Raw genomic sequence first — 16,761 nt, 5'->3', positions numbered from 1 at the left:
GAAATTTACTTTTTTATGTGGTAAATTCAATTCCACTTGAGTACTATGAATGTGTGTATATATGAATGCATTTGCAGGACTGTTCTTATCCAGACCTAAGTGACTCTAAGGTAGGCCTGATGCTGGCTCACTCCATAGGATTGTGTTGTATTGCATTAAAAAGTCAAAGTGCACAGAAGTTTCAAACAAGTTAAAACTACAAGACCATCAAGATAGCATGTGTTCCTGGTATTATATATACTAACCAGATATTAAAAACGTATAGATTTATCAGACAGCTGCCTATTTCTTCAGTATGCTGAAGAATTTGTAGCTTGTTGCTCAAACCTAATCTTGGAACAGGGAGTGTTGTGGCATTAGTCTTGCCCATCATACATTAGCTCACTGGGTTTTATTTTCAGGTCTGCATATGTCTGTGTTAGCACCTCTATATTGTTTCATAGTTTATGAATATATAAAGCCTCTGAGGTTTTAGTGTTGAAAGTATTGGTTAAGGTTTCTATGGACAGTTTCAGACTGTGTTCTTACTTTTGTAAAGATTTCGCAATTCTAACTGGTTTTTATCTCCTAATCTTTCTTTTTGTTGCTATGATGCCTTATCTCTAAATATTAGAGGGTGACTTTTGTGTACAGCTGGATTTGTGTGCTTAAGATCAGCAAAGTTTGTAGAAGTCTCCTCTAGTACAATAGAAAAACAAAGCACAATTTATTTACTGCTCAGAGAGCACTGTTACAGTCGTTGACCACCAATATGTTTTGTAAACCTTTGGGAAAAGGCTTTGTTGTGTTAATATGATCCAGATGAAACAGTGTGGTTTGTGTTAAGAAAAATATTTTAGTCCATTATAATGTTTCAGAATCAATACACTAAAGAAAGCAGAGTTGGACATTGTATTTTTGACTAAACTTCTTTAGAGTATGCTTTCTATAAGGGTTTATTAGGGGAAATAAATTACTTGTATTGAAGGTTTGTTGCTTAGAGCTGGTTAATGTTTGCACTTGACCAGTTTTCCATAAACCAAGAAAAAAGCTTCTGGCAGAATCTCAGAATTGTATGATTTGTTGAGGTGCATGCTATTGAAATCATAGAATCATCAAGTTTGGAAAATAACTCTCAAATCATGCAGTCCAGCCATTTACCCAGCCACCACGGTGTTCACTGCTAAACCAGGTTCTCAAGTGCTGCAGTCACTTATTTTAATTTTTTTAAAATTTTTTTGGTAAACATTTCCAGGGTTGGTGACTCAACCACTTCCCTGGGCAGCCTGTTCCATGCTTGATAACCACTTCAGTGAATAAATTTATGCTAATATCCAATCTAAACCTCCCTTGGCACAACTCAAGACTATTACCTTTCATCCTGTCACTTATTTCCTGGGAGAAGAGTCTGAGCCCCACCTGGCTACAGCCTCCACTCAGGTTTCCCCTGGGCTTCCTTTTCTCCAGGCTAAACAACCCAGCTCCCTCAGATGCTCCTGATAAGACTAGTGCTCGAGGCCCTTCACCACCTCCATTGCCCTTCTCTGGATAAGCTCCAGCACCTCCAAGTCCTTTCTGAAGTGAGGGGCCCAGAACTGAACACAGGTTTTGAGGTGTGTCTTCACCAGTGCTGAGTACAGGAGAACGATCACTGCCCTAGTCCTGCTGGCCACACTGTTTCTGATAGGCCAGTATTCTGTTGGCCTTCTTGGCCCCCTGGGCACACTGATGGCTCATGTGCTGAGCTGGCTATTGACCAGCACACCCGGGTTCTTTCTGACCAGGCAGCTTTCCAGCCAATCTTCACCCAGCCTCTAGCCCTGCATGGAGCTGCTGTGATGCAAGTGCAAGAGTTGGCACTTCACCTTGTTGAACCTTATACCATTGACCTCAGCCCACTGATCCAGGCATGCCTCTGCAGAGCCTTCCTGCCCTCCAGGAGATTGCCACTCCCATCCAACTTGTTGTGACCTACAAACTGACAGAAGGTGCACTTGATCCCCTTGTCTATATCATTGATAAAGATACTATACAGGACTGTAAACACTTAAGCCGTAAACACGGCTTCTAACCAGCTGCCAGCTGATTTTAAGGCCATGCACAGCCACTCTGTGGGCCCAGCTGTTGAGCCGCCTTTCTACCTAGCAAAGAGTACACACCTCCACATTATGGGAAGCCAGCTTCTTCAGAAGAAGGGTGTGGGAAACTGTTTCAAAGGCTTTACTCAAGTACAGGTAGACAACATCCACAGTCTTTCCATCACCTGCTAAGCGGTTCACCTTTTCATAGAAGGAGCTCAGGTCAGTCAAATATGACCTGCCTTCACAAACCCATGCTGGTTGGACCTGATCCCCTGGTTGCCCTGCACATGCTGTGAGATGGCCCTTAAGATGATCTGCTCTAAGACTTTTCCTGGGACTGAAGCCAGGCTGACAGGCCTTAAAAAAAGGATTTGAATCTGAGACCCCTTGTCTGAGTGAGAGTCACATCCTTAGATCAACAAGCTGCCCTGAACATTAATAGTTATTTCTAGTTATTTTTCTCATTCCTGAATGTTTGAAAATAGAAAGAAATTAAAATTGAGACTTTCATATTCAGTAAGAAAACCTACAAAACCATAGAAAGCAAACCCCGGCTTTTCTCCTGTTTTTCACTGAGATACTCTGAAACAGGAAAATGGAAAGGACGTAAGTGACAAAAAGCATCTGAATTGGCAAAAATTTGAAGGATAAAATAATTGGCACATTTGAGTCTTTTTTTTTAAAGTTCAAAATGGCTTTTAAAGAGCTTATGAAGTTGTTACAAAGCTAATTTGGTAAGGGCAAGGTAATGAACTTTACAATGAGCAGTTTGAAATGATCAAACCCACTGATGGATTCAGAGTTAAATGCTACTTTTCTCTCACACAAAATCCTGGGCTTTGTTATTGGATTATTGCAAATATCTGCTTAGCAGTTAGCTGTGGTCAAAATTATTTAAAAATTACACTTGACAATAGTGTTTTAATAAGAAAGGAATGAGAATATACTAGAAACATGCTGTTGCTGTTTCAGCAGAGGATATGTAAAATACTTTCTTGTTTTTTTTGTTTGTGCTCTCTTGATTTTAGATAAGGAAGAACAGAGGCAGGACTAGGAAGAAAAAGTTAGAAAGCAGTAAAATCCCCTGGATTTTTCTCTGTTCTTAGTGAAAAAGCTTTCATTGACTTCAGGGGTATATCAGCAAGGTTTTTGTGAGGGAATTGTAATGAACCTCTCAAATAGGGAAGAATCAAGACAGCAAGAACACTGAGCTCTTAAGTGTTCATAAGATTTTAAAAAATGAACAGAAGTTAAATAATATAGACTCTGTCACCTGTATTTATTGATTTCTATATTTGGACAAGTAGGGGTAACATATTTAATGAGCTGAGTGAAAAAATAGTCTTTTCAAGCAACACTTGTGGAAAAATTAATTTATTTGCTCTTGAAGCATAACTTGTGAGAATCTAATTTTTTTTTTTTAGAACCTTTTACTAAGAACGATAAAAAGAAAATAAAGAAAATGGGTGGAAAAGAAATATTTTGTTTCTCTCTCCCTCTCCCTAAGCAGAATAAATGAGATGAAGACAATTTTTCTTGAAATTGGGAAACTAGAGAAAGTCAAGAGATTTGTGCTGTGGCTTTTTTTTTTTTTTCCCATGGGCTTTTAAGGCATCTGTAACAGCACGACAAGAGGATGAAATAGCTTTGATATTAAAACACAAGAAAGTGCAACAGGATTTGATTGAAGAAACTAAATTTCTTTAAAGAAAAACTTTATCCCAAAATGCACTGATTTTAAAATGAAGAGAGGACTATAAGCAAGCTGTGTCATACCAATTTTTGTTCTTTCAAATATGTGCCAACTGCTGAATGTAGGATTTAGGAAGATACCTTTCCTAAAGGAAGGCACTTTGAGCTCTGCAGCTCACCTCTGCTTTAATATAAAGCCCTGTTGCTTGTTGTGCTCAGATCAGGTGAGGCTTGGGTCAGTAGCCACATCTTACACATCAACACTTGCGGTGATGATTGCCTATATCACATATAGGATTTTTGTCTAATATTATTCAGCTGATCTGTATCTCTTTACTGTTGTGTCATGACTTAAAAAAAAAAAAAAATTTTACTTGTTCGTAAAAATGCTGAAGAAAACGTACTACAGAATATAGTGGCATATCTTAGAACTGTGCTGCTCTTTAAAAGATGGTGAAGTGAAAAGAGAGGCTCCTGAGATATGTTACTTGTACAGTCTTAAAATATGCATAAATTATGGCGTCAATTCTGCTTCAGGAATCGGTGACACAACTCCTGTGGTTTATGATATGAGTGGCCTACAGCAACAGAATTTAAGAAATAATGTGCTTCATTTTTCTTTACAATGAATTTAGCACCCAACAGGAGTTGTGTATTAGCTGTTTGCTAGGACTGCAGTCTTCAGAGTACTCCAAACTATGCACTGAGGAATTCAATGAATTTCAGCTATGTGCTATATTAGGTGTTGAAATGACTGAAAATAGACTATGTCAGCAGTATAAATCTTTGTTAACATTTTCTTGAATATGAAGTGTGAGAATACTTATTTATTTGCTTTCCAGTGTTAGCAGTATGCTTTCAGCCAGACAGTGAATATTGTGCTTTGGGATTTTTTTTTGCCAGTGGCAGAGTTGTTTTCATTTATGGTAACTGTTACGTGTACTTGCACGCATCTTTGTCCTTGGGATTTTTTAGATAAAATATTCTCATTTGTCTCTTAGGATTTTCTTCTCTCCTTTCTCTTTGGAGAAAAGTTAAGTTGTGCTGAAAATGTTAAAACCCCCCGATTCTTGAATTCTTCTCTCTCTTTTTTTTTTTTTTTTTTTTTTTTTCCTCCTCCAAAACCTGACCTGCCAAAGCAATGGTAGCTTAAGCTTCTGAATTCACCTGATTTATCAACAATTAATCCAGGAAAGGCTCTCTGGGACCAATTTAACTAGTTCAATACTGGGATAAAAAAAGTATTGTAGACTTCTCTGTTAAGACTACTGAATATTTCAGTAGATCTTTGGATGGCAACAGGTTTAGTCTTACTTGGTTTTTAGTTTTGGCACAAACTATATAGAGGAGAAGCATGAGGTATTTCTAAGAAAAGGTCATTAGAATGGATTATATTTGCAAGAAGACTATCACTGCCATTAGAATGTCTTTGATTCTCCCCATTCCATCAATTCTTTTTCTCAGCTTATTGGAAAATATTCCTTGCCCAAAAAAATATTGTAAAGATGATATAATAATCTTAGTAGAGATGAGCTAGTTGCTAGGTTAATCTGAAATATTTTGCTGAGAATTTTTTTTTTTATTTAAAATGTGTTGATATTTTTATGCCAAACATTATAATGGCAAATGACAGTTTGTTTCAGGTGTCACACTTCACTTCTTGAAACCCATGGGTGCTGTATATTACTCTTTTTTTTTTTTTTTTTTTTTTCTTCCAGTGATACATCCATGGCAAATAAGGGCACTATGTTTTTGGTACTTTTATATAAGAGTTTTACTAGTCTCATTACTTCAGTACTGTGGAAATAGTACACACACATAAACCCCAACCAAAGAAAAAGCCTAAACTGGGAAAGAACACGAATGTACAGTGCAAAACAAAGATGCCATAGAGAGAAAGGGCTAGTATAACATTTTTTCATTCTTCCTGCTATATGAATTTTTCTGCTGTAACTGTTGAGTGCTTTGTATACCAATGACTATTTAGAAGGTATTTTCACTTCAGTTATTCATTTCTGGGCAGGAAAAGGAAATTCACAGAGAACACAATAGATCAGAGTATTAAAGGAGGTCTGATGGAATAAGATGGTATTTTTCTACATGTTGCTTTGTTTTCTGTGAAGAAAATTACTATTAGGCAACTTATGTGTACAGCATCAAGGCATTTAAACCCAGAAATTCTGTATAGCTCCCTAATAATGTGTTTAGAAAAATGCAATTTCATAATGCTTCAGTTCTTAAGCATGTAGAAAAGCAAGTTTGTTCACTGTTTATTATTGCTGCACATTTGCTGAACTCAGTGGTTCGTAAGTTGAGAACACTGAAGTGTTTCTGGTTACGAATATAACATATGACACATATGCTAATTTAAAAATATATTTTAGCTGATTGAACTATTTATGTTGTTACTTAGCACAATTAGAGATGTTCAAAATAGCACTCAACATTAACTGTTGCACTGTAGCAAATTAGTGTTTCCAATTAATTGCCCCTCTGCATGCGTGATTGCAGCATATGCCTCCTCAGGGTTCAACATCATGAACATATTAATTCAACATGGGTAATAGTTAGAGAAAAGTAATTATTTAAACTTTCCAGCGTATGTCTGGATTCTAGTTGTTTCGCTGTTGTTCCCCTGCTCCAGTTATCTAAGTTTTTATTTATGTTTATTTTTCCCACTAAGATAGTAATTCTTTGAAGTTTTATTTTTTCAAAGTCTTGGTGAAGTTAGGCAGGTAACATACCATTCATAAAAGCATCTCTCCACAGGCAATTGATCCACCAAATATTTTTATTTACTGCACCTGAATATGCTAGAAAAACATATTTCCATTGACTGATTAAGCAAGGGAACTGCCTGTAAATCTTATCAAATTTTGATGTAATTTTATCTATATCTAGATCTTTTTTGTAGACTCACAATTCCATGATTGTGTTCTAAAACTTATTTGCCATGTCTGCCAATGAGCAAATGTTGTGTTGATCAGTGTGAAATACACGATGATTCATAGTCACTTGAGATGTTAGAATATCTTTTGCTCATTGTAGTTAGTAGTTGTATATATTCTGCATATGATTTTATGGATAAGAAATTAGCATAGAGATTAACACAGATGGAGGCAAATGGTATTTACATTTAATACATTATTTACACTTAGTGTCCATAAATACATTATGTGAAGGCAATGTCAGAGCTTAAGAAGCAGAAATCTCATAGGACTGTAGTTATTGGAGTTTTTTAAATGTGTCTCTAAACTTGGTGGGGCTGGGATCTGAAATTTAAGATTGACTAGCACGTATGTGGTGGCATATTCTTTGTATGTGCTTTTCCTATATCATACTTAGTTTAACTCTGAACCAAACTGTAAGATGATCTTAAAATCCATAATTTTTAACTCTGGGAACAATCATTTACCCGGCATGCTTGTATGAAAGTATCGGCTTTGATGAACACCAGTGTGAGTCTCTTTTGCTGTGTTTATGATCATTTAGTTGAGAGGTTGATCTTAGTCAACAGCTGTTATTGAGTCAGAATTTTCCTGGGCTTATTCTGTTACCCTGCCTGGTACCTACCCAAAAGGAAAGTGTGTAAGTATGTACACAGGAAAAGGATGAAATTGCAATTACTCCATAACCTTAGCCAGAAAAATTCTTAGTGAAATCTATTTACGATGTTTGTGAGATGATAGATTCTCATTTTTTCTCCTAAGTTCTAGTCTAAGTTCTGTTTAACCAGTCTAGTGTTTTTCCTTGATAGCTTGTCTCTCTACACATGGCTACAGCCTGCTCCTGAATAATTAAAAATTCTCTTTTAGAGCACATGCAACCTTCCTGGACCTCTTTGCTCCTCAGGACTGACTCCCAAGGGACTCTGTCAGTCAATGTGCTACAACAGGCCAAAGTCTGCCCACTGAAAGTCCAAGGTGGAAGTTCTGCTGGTGCCTCTCTTTACTTCACGCAGTATAGAAAACACTAGCGTTTTGTGGTCACTATGCCAAGATGACCACCAGTCACCACATCACCACTGTACACAAACAACAGATCTAGGAGGGCACCTCCCCTGGTAGGCTCATTTGACACTTGTTTTAGGAAGTTGTCTTCTTCATGCTCCAGGAAACTTGTACACTGCTTCCTCTCTGCTGTGTTGTATTTCCAGCAGGTACCTGGCAGGTGAAATCTCCCACAAGTACAGTTTGTTCCATGGTATTCACAGATAGCAGTGCTGGATGCTTAAACGGCTCATCTCCCACAGTCAGCTTTGCTTCAGCTGTTGTTCAGGGTTCAGCCTGAGAAGTGACACCAGTAATCCCTCCAAGTCTTGTTCAATTTGTTTGATTTTGTTTGATTAAAACATTAGGCTTATAAAGCTCAGGTGCTAGAATTGTATACTTAAGGGTTTGAGCTTCGATAGATATTTTTGTGTGCTGCTAAGACATCTTGTCTGAAATACTTTTCCTAATGCGTGATCTCTGATCTGAACCTGATCAAGGTACAAAACAAAGGATGAGACTGGATCTGCAGGCTACCAAATTGATTTAAAGTAACCTTGCTTCCTCAGATTTACTTAGGTTTTTAGAGTAATGTTTGAAGTTAGTTTGCAAGAAAGATTCATGGACTGCAGGGAGGAACTTGTACCATGGTAGCTGCAGTCACTTATCAAATGTATTAAGCTTATTTGAAAAGGATAAACTTAACTGTTTTGCCTCTTAAAATGCCATCACTGCATTATAGGAATTAAAAACTGTTTCCTTTTTTTAAAAGTGCCAAAGAAGTTAAGCACCTGTGTGGGCCTCTGCCTGGAAGCTGAAGGCAATACTTTCAGAAAAGTTCAAGCCTTTTAAATAATTGTATCAAATTGAAATAGAAATGGATCCAAATTGTTGTAACAGTAGTTATATTCTTGAACAAATTGTTATATTGGGCAGCACTGAAGGCTGTATGGATCTTTGATATTCTGTATTTACCTGCTCATGATAATGTTTCAATTACTGAATGTCTCTTCATTAACACTTTGTAGTTCAGGGAGAATATCTAGCCCCAGTATTCTTTTGGCAGAACCAAGTGAAATTGTAGACCTAAGTTATAAACCATGGATTTATTGATAGCAGATGTAGAGACTATATCCTGAATGTAGTAAAAAATTTGCACTTCAAATATTTATATTATTGGGGAAGTTAACTTCAGAGAATTAAATTACTGAAAGGTGGAAATCATGCATGTCCAGATAAAGTTTCTCTACTCAGGATCTCTAGGTCCTACTTCTGAAGTTTCTATAGATTTTTTGAGGGGAGAGCAAGTAATTCAAGCTAATGGATGAATTGGAAAGTCTTGTGTACATTTTTAGAGGAAAGTTGTAATAGTAAAATAAATGCAGCCTACTTACAGAATAGGGGATGGTGATTTACACTAATAATATATGTGACCATTTATTGAAGTAAGGAGCTCTCTTTATGCGCCTTTATCCTTCCTTATTATTTTCATCAAATCCTCTTCTACTAATGGTATAGCTAATTTGAGATCCACATAATGTTTTTTGGTGAAGTTAATATTTCTTGCACCATCAAAAACATGCTGAGCACAGCAATGATTTATGAGCCAACGATAGCCACTTCCATTAGAAGTTCTCTTTTTTTTATTACCTTCCTCTGTTTTTTTTTTTTTTTCTCCTCTATTTATCTTTTTCTGAGTTTCATTCCGGTTACAGACTATTACAATTCTTCAAAGATTTGTTTCTCATTTATTTCTTGGTTCTGTGTTTTGGATCCATATCTCCTCCAACCCTTCCCTGTTGTGTTTTGCTTTGTGAGAAAAGTTGAGCAAGGAATTGATTGCTCTGTTTTCTCCTTGTAGTTAAGTGGTCCTTTGCTGCCACTAGTCAGAGCTGGATTGCAAAAACGTATCGTAGTTCAACTTTGTTTCACTGAACTCTTTTCAAGAGAATCTACTGTAATTTTTGTTAAGCCTGGTTTCCTACGGTAAGCATACAAATTTCCTTCCCCTGCTGGCATGTCTGTACCTCTTGGTCATTCAGTTGGTTAACACTGATATTAATTGAATACAGAAGGTAAGTGAAATCAAAGGTACTACTTAAGAGTTTTTTTTAAATTAAAATGTATATGTAAATTCAGGCTAAAGAGAAACTTGAGTATTATTGGAAGCATTACACAGAAGAAATCCAACAACAAAATGTATAACCATTTCTATATTTCTGGGAGGGGAAGCTCTGATCAAAGCTTGAAAGTTATTAGAGACAGGCATCATAATATCCTATAGGGTTTTTTCTGTGTATTGAACTGTTTTGAATGTGTAAGAGTGCACTGTCACAGAGTATTTTGTTAAATCCATTAATGTGTCAGTTTGCTTGCCTTGGTGACTTCAGTCTTCTCTATTCACTAGCTAAGTTGTCTTATTTCTTTGCTAAGCTATTGCTATGTATAGTTTTGCTGTGCTCATTGTGACACAGTGTTGCAGGTAATGCCTCAAAATCGTTTTTTAGCCTCACAGGAGGAAAAGTACATGCCTTGTGACTTCTCCCTTTGTGACATCCTGTTCAGTGACCCAGTGAATGAGAAAGAGAAACGAAAGGGGACTTCTGTCTTCATATTCTACTCTGCTGGAATGAAGGAAGCCCAGCTGCTTTTAGACAGCAAGACTGAGGAGAGAACCAGATTACACACTGAGAATAATTAGAACAACATGGATTTAATATCATTATTGCCAGGCATTATTGTAGTCACTGCATCGCAATCGCTTTCTTCCTAGTTTCCATATATATCACAAGGTCCTGGTTTCCATAAATAACAGCAGGCTCAGGGCAATCAGAGAAAACAAATTCAGGTTCTGTTACCTAAGTTATTGCTCAAATATTTCTGTAGCTTCTCTACTGCCTCTTCAATATAACATTTTTCTTTGACCTAGATAACTTCTCATTTGCCTCCTTGAACATGATAACAGAAATGTTGAGAATTTTCTTCCTTCATTTTAGATGACTTTGAGGATCCTTTATTGATCCTCTTTGCTTATATTTGTCATTTCAACAGCCTTGTAGCATGTATGATAGATACTGCCTTCTGAAGGGCAAAAAAAAAGAATCAATGGAGGAAGTATAGGGGGAAGAGGAGAGGAAGAAGAGGCTGTGCACTTATAAAATCAGTGGTGGTGTTTGTGACTGCAGTAACTCTGAAGGTCAGCTCAGGAATTTTAAATGCAAAATTCTGGCTTCTGTGAGATGTGACAAATTTGAAAGACTGTAATCTGTGACATTCACTGAGAATCCATAGGGCTGTGTGCACTGAGTAGTGCAGGTGTCTTCTGGAAAATGGAATAACGGAATTTAAGGTGTATAGTTAAGAATAAAAAAAATGAGATATAGCTTTATAGAAAAAAAATATTTAACTAATAAAAAGTTTCCTGGTTATATTGTTGACGTTGATATTTTTTTTTTTTTTGAGGTGGAAAAAACCCATGGAAAACTAATTTTATAAAGACAATTTCACTATGGAGGTGCTCACTACATGTATTAGCATTGCTGAGTCAGATTTACTTATTCATTTATCCCTAAAGCAGACCATACCTGTGTAATTTGACATTCTACAATGGTTGAGGAATGTGAGATACTGCCAGTAACTTGCATTTACAAGCCATTGGCTCTGGAAAGCATCCATTTTGTGATGCCCTGACTTCTAGTCCTGCATAAGCTGACCAGATGTCAGTCAGAACCTGTGTCCACGTCTTCTGCAAGGGATGTGATTATACTAGTTAGCTGATTTACATCAGGACTGTGATGTGGATATTGATGCCCCAGTCTTTGGCACCTGCCTTACTTTGGCTTATCTCACAAATTGGTCATGAAGCATAAAATCTGACTTGTAGATGAGTGCATCCAAGGCAAGCATGTCTCCTGTGTTTCAGCACTGAATGAGTGCTCAGCTCATAGGATCACATTGGGGATAGTCAGAAGTATGTGTTCAGCACACGTGCCATTTGAATGCTGAGTTGCTCCTACCGGGGTGTAGCTCCTAATTGGCAGAACTACTTGCCAGTGCAGCCATAGGTTTTGGCACAAAAGCTGTAGGTTACTGATTCCTGTAGCAACAAATACGATGATCACTAGGAGTGAGTTAGATTTGAACTGACAATCTTAATAGTGTCTAAGTCTGACTTGAGTATACGTGACCTAATGATCACTTCACATCTGTTTTTGTAATATGTGGATGGAAGGTGTTTTTCTACAAGCTGTGTAATGCTTTGGATGTACTTATTTTTTAAGTGGCAAGGATCTGATTTTTAACTTATGTTTTCTTTTTATTGTAAGTTCCTTTTTGCTGAATTGCTGTGTATGTTTCCTTTTGTACCACAACATGTTTTCTGTTCTTTCTCAGTGTTTCTTTTGTGTAATTTTAATTGACTACTTCTCTCTTACTTAGATATGTAACTGCAACTTTGAGGAAAAAGTCCTGACAATTGTTTTATCTCTCTAAATTCAGGTTTTGACTATCTTTAAAATTGATACAGTGCTGTTAAAATGTAGTGGAAAACTTTAATATCAGCTTAGCTTACTTAGGTGAATTTAAGACAGCAATTTTTTTTCTGGTATACTCTCTAAACCTTTGGTCAATGGGTAGAATAATCTCCCAAGCCCATGTGATTCTAATATTTGAGTGTAAGTAGAGCTGGGTTTACATATAATTTACAGGTGGATAATCCCTCATGGTTGCTGTATTCTCTTAGGGTATCAGCACCAGGAAAAAGTCGTAAAACCAGCTGAGCTAGGAAGGTTAAGGAAGGAGCTACTCTCCATTCTATGTAGTAATCCTATGGAAGTGAGACTGCTGCAGAATCAAAAACATTTAGGGTGAGGAAATGAAATGGAATAATCTTTTTAAAAAAAAAAAAACTTCAACTTTAGCAGCCACAGTACTGTGTGCTATTTCCATAAATTCTTGCAAACTAAACAGGAACTGGTCAAGTTAGTGTAAAACACTGTGTAAAATGTTTTTCATGCAAGACCTGTTTCCCAGAATTCTTCAGGGTTGAACAGTGTGGTGTTACTCTGGCACTAAAATTTATTATGCTGACAGAGGTGAGGAAAGCAGAAGGTATTGCACAGCAGGGAAGGGAAGACAGGCTTGCAGATGAAATTTTTTTTTCCTCTCTAATGGGAGGAAAATTGATGAATCAAAGAGATACTTCAATACTTTTTGGGAAATTAATATGGACGGAAGATGGCAAGGTGCTAAGATGATTGTTCTGTACATGTGAGAGGCAGGTAATATATAAAAAAAAAAAAAAGGAAAAAGAGGAAGATGACATTGTGTCTGTGGACAAGGATGGAGGCATGGAAACAGAGACTGCAAAAGCACATTCTAATTTTGAGGAGAACATTGAATTAATATTTTATTTAAAGGGAACCTCTGTTATGACCAGAATCACAGAATTGTTAGGGTTTAAATGGACATCTGGAGAATATCTAGTCTGACTCCCCTGCCAAGGCAGGGTCATCTAGAGGAGGTGACACAGGAACTTATCCAAGTGGGTTTTGAATTCCTCCAGAGAGAAAGAGTCCATAACATCCCTGGTCAGCCTGTTCTAGTGTTCTGCCACCCTGAAAGTGAAGTAATTCTTGCTCATGTTCAAGTAGAACTTCTTGTGTTTTAGTTTATGGCCTTTACTCCTGCTTTACTTCCGTCCTCCTTCACTTCCTCCTGTCACTGGGCACCAGTGAAAAGAGTTTGGCACCATCCTCTTGGCACCTGCTTTGAGATATTTATATGCATTAATGAGATCCCCTCTCAGTCTTCTCTAGACTAAACAGGCCCAGCTCCTGCAGTCTCTCCTCATAAGAGAGATACTCCACACCCCTGATCATCTTTGTGGCCCTCCGCTGGGCCCTCTCCGGTGGCTCCTTATCTTTCTTGTACTGAGGAGCCCAGAACTGGCCACAGTACTCCAGATGCAGCCTCACTAGGGCCGAGTAGAGGGGCAGGATCACCTCCCTTGACCTGTTGGCAATGTTCTTCCTAATGCACCTCTCCTAGCCATGTGGGTACACTGCAGGCTCACGGACAACTTGTCATCCACCAAGACTTCCAGGTCCTTCTCTACAGAGCTGCTCTCTAGTAGGTCAGCACCCAGCCTGTACTGGTACTTGGGGTTATTCCTCCTCAGGTGTGGTACTCTACACTCACCCCTGTTGCACCTCATAAGGTTGTTCTCAGCTGAACTTCCCGGCCCATCAAGATCCTTCTGAATGGCAGCACACCTTACTTGTCTATCAACCACTCCCCCCAGTTTTGTATCAACAAACTTGCTTAGGCTGCATTCTATTCCTTTGTCCAGATCATTAATAAACAAGTTGAATAAGGCTGGACCCAGTACTGGTCTCTGGAGAATACCGATGACTGCAAGCCTCCAACTGGATTCTGGTCTGCTGATCTGAGCTCTGCCTTTTTAGCCAGTTCTTGATCCATCTTATTGTCCATTCATTTAACTCACATTTCCTGACCTTACCTAGAAGGATGTTACGGGAGACAGTGTCAAAAGCTTTGCTGAAGTCAACGTAGACAACATGCACTGCTTTCTTCTTTTGACCCATCCCCCTATGTCATCAAAGATTTTCAGACTGGTCAAGCATGATTTCCCCTTGGTGAATCCTTGCGGACTACTCCTGATGACAGTCCTTTCTTCTGTGTGCTGGGAATGACCTCCAGAATGGCCCGTTGTGTCATCTTTCTGGGGTGGAGGTGAGAAGTTTCCTGGTTCCTCCTTCTTTTCCTTTTTGGTGAGATGGTACTAAATGCATTTCACCTTCTCTGACAATACTGTCTTCAAAGTAGCCTTAAGTGCATGTGCTTTCTACATTAGAAAGTAGAGTAAGCGTGACAAAACGGTGTGCTGCTATTGAACATGCCTTTTTGCACATAATAGTTTTAGCTGGTTTTGTTAAATAGTTACTTTAAAGTAACAACTAAAAAAAAATTCACAGCACGGATTTCAGTGTTCTCTTTTTTAGATGAAACATCCTAATTCCTTTTAACCCTTTAGAAACACTGGAAGATCTTAAATTTTTAAAGGTGAAATTATCTTTCGTCTCATGTTGAGAAAAAAATTACTTTGATATGAAACTATTTGCTTGCTTTTTACAAGTAATTAATAGGGCTCATTCTTGTATGTGATACCCCTTTTTATTTTAGATAGTCAATGTGTGATTGAAATTTGATCTTGAATGACTTGATCCTTTCACCTTGAATTTTTCCATGTAGTGCCCATATATTTTTCTTTATTTACTTGTACTCTTGAGTATTTGTGTGCCCTAAATATTTTCAAGTTTTCTTCTTGAAATTGATCATATTTACTTCATGGGTGAAATCTGTTTGTGCTCCTGTATAAATATTTTGAGACATTTGGGAAATTTCTGGTGGAAACCCAGGTTGCTAGCAGTGTATTCTTTAGTAAGGTATTTAGGATACCATGAAATAGCAAAATCCCCCTTAAAGAGAGCTCGTTACATTGGGGCAGCTTTTGTATAGCTTTCAAGGACAAATGGGTGGATCTTTATATAAAGAATGCAAAGATAGTTGCAGCATCATTTGCAACCATCCTGAAACAAAATAAAATGCCTTGGGGCAACCTCTCTAGTTACATGTATTTTAAATATTCCAGTAAGGATATGCATGCTTATGTAACTAATATTAACTTTTTCTGAAACTTACATTGCACCAAAGTGAAATTATACCCGTCTTTGTAGCTTTCTGTACTTATCGAGCTGAGAAAAGTAGCACAACCTATGGTAATGGGTTCTAAATGGTATGGTTTAAACTTGTCTCACAGCTCCACTAGGTTTTGATATGCTTTTCTGCCCTCATAAGTATTTACACCCATCCATGCTGGAGCAACTGAGAAAAGTCTTTCCAAGCAAGCCTTTTGGCCTTATCAGTGCAACCTTACAGAAATTTCCTTTTGCAGTGAAAACAACTGGAGCACTGGCTGTGGAGGTCTGAGTCTTAGCCACATGTGTCACCAGCAAACTCACTGTCTTGTGACATGGGAAGTGAGATGGGTCAGCATTCTTAATAGTCTGAATGAACTAAATGCTCACAGTGCAGAGAACTTCTCTGATAGGTTTCCTGCCATTCCTTGTTAAAACTTTAGGGATTTAGAACTAGAAAGATGTACCAATTTCATAAATTGGAATAGCGGATCTTTATTGTGCTCAGTCTTCCTCATCTGTGGAACAGTATCTTCTAGATCTTTTCTGTGTTATACTGTTGGTGAGAAAATATGGGATTGCTTATGGAAACTAACATGAAAAAAAGAAAAATTTTGCTTTCTATTTGGGGGAAACATAGTGAATGGCTAGGAAACCCTGAATTTTAATGGTGTGAAAGCAGTAGAAGTTGCCTTAGATGAAGGGAAACTAAGGAGAGGAACTCAGTTTTGGATAGCACATAGCTTACTTGCAGGATTGTGTTTGAACAATATCTAGTATTTTTTGGGGTTTTAAGGATATATAATTATTGCACACTTTAAAGATAATGGTAAAGGTAGTATAAGCTCTCAAGGATTCTTACTGCAAGAAATTGAGACTGTGAGAATATGGATAGTAGACTCTAACTTCTAGCTCTTTTTCCATTTCATAATGAGGATCCAATATCTGTTGGAAGTCAATGAGTTTTGAATGCCTTTCTGTTTGCAGCAACTTGAACTGACTTTTCTCTGATTAAATGTGTTGTTCAGATGTGGAAGCTGCCCTCTGGGTGCTTGAGTGGTGGTGAGAGGAGTAGAGGTAGGAGCAGCTGGAGACATTAGGCTAGCTGCAGATTTTGCAGATGCAGGAAAAGAGATGGCATGTAAGCGAGCATGTAAGAGCCCTCCCCTCTGGCAAGCTGTCAGGATCCATTTGGCAAACTGACGCTCAGCCTGAGCGAGGGCTGAGCCTGCCCTGGAGAGCCCAGCTGAGGCAGGTGCTTGTGCACTTGGCAGCAGTTTGGGCTCTAGGCTTTGCTGTCTT

At 37.9% G+C, this 16,761-nt stretch overlaps 1 long non-coding RNA gene across 1 annotated transcript; it reads right to left on the bottom strand.

Annotated features, from left to right (window-relative positions):
• Nucleotides 1–1,640: 1,640 nt before the first annotated feature.
• LOC114062275 lies at nt 1,641–13,939 on the bottom strand. Its single transcript, XR_003572333.1, has 3 exons — nt 13,802–13,939; nt 4,301–4,307; nt 1,641–1,653 (listed from the first exon to the last, which is right to left on the bottom strand). It is a non-coding gene; the product is annotated as an uncharacterized LOC114062275 (long non-coding RNA).
• Between the last annotated feature and the right edge of the window lie 2,822 nt (nt 13,940–16,761).

Source organism: Empidonax traillii, unplaced genomic scaffold (genome assembly GCF_003031625.1).
Source record: "Empidonax traillii isolate 1590-97213 ecotype Southwest subspecies unplaced genomic scaffold, ASM303162v1 scaffold394:size533684, whole genome shotgun sequence".
Classification (NCBI taxonomy): domain Eukaryota; kingdom Metazoa; phylum Chordata; class Aves; order Passeriformes; family Tyrannidae; genus Empidonax; species Empidonax traillii.
Note: the sequence above shows the minus strand (reverse complement) of the source record. Positions and strands in the feature narration are given on the sequence as shown.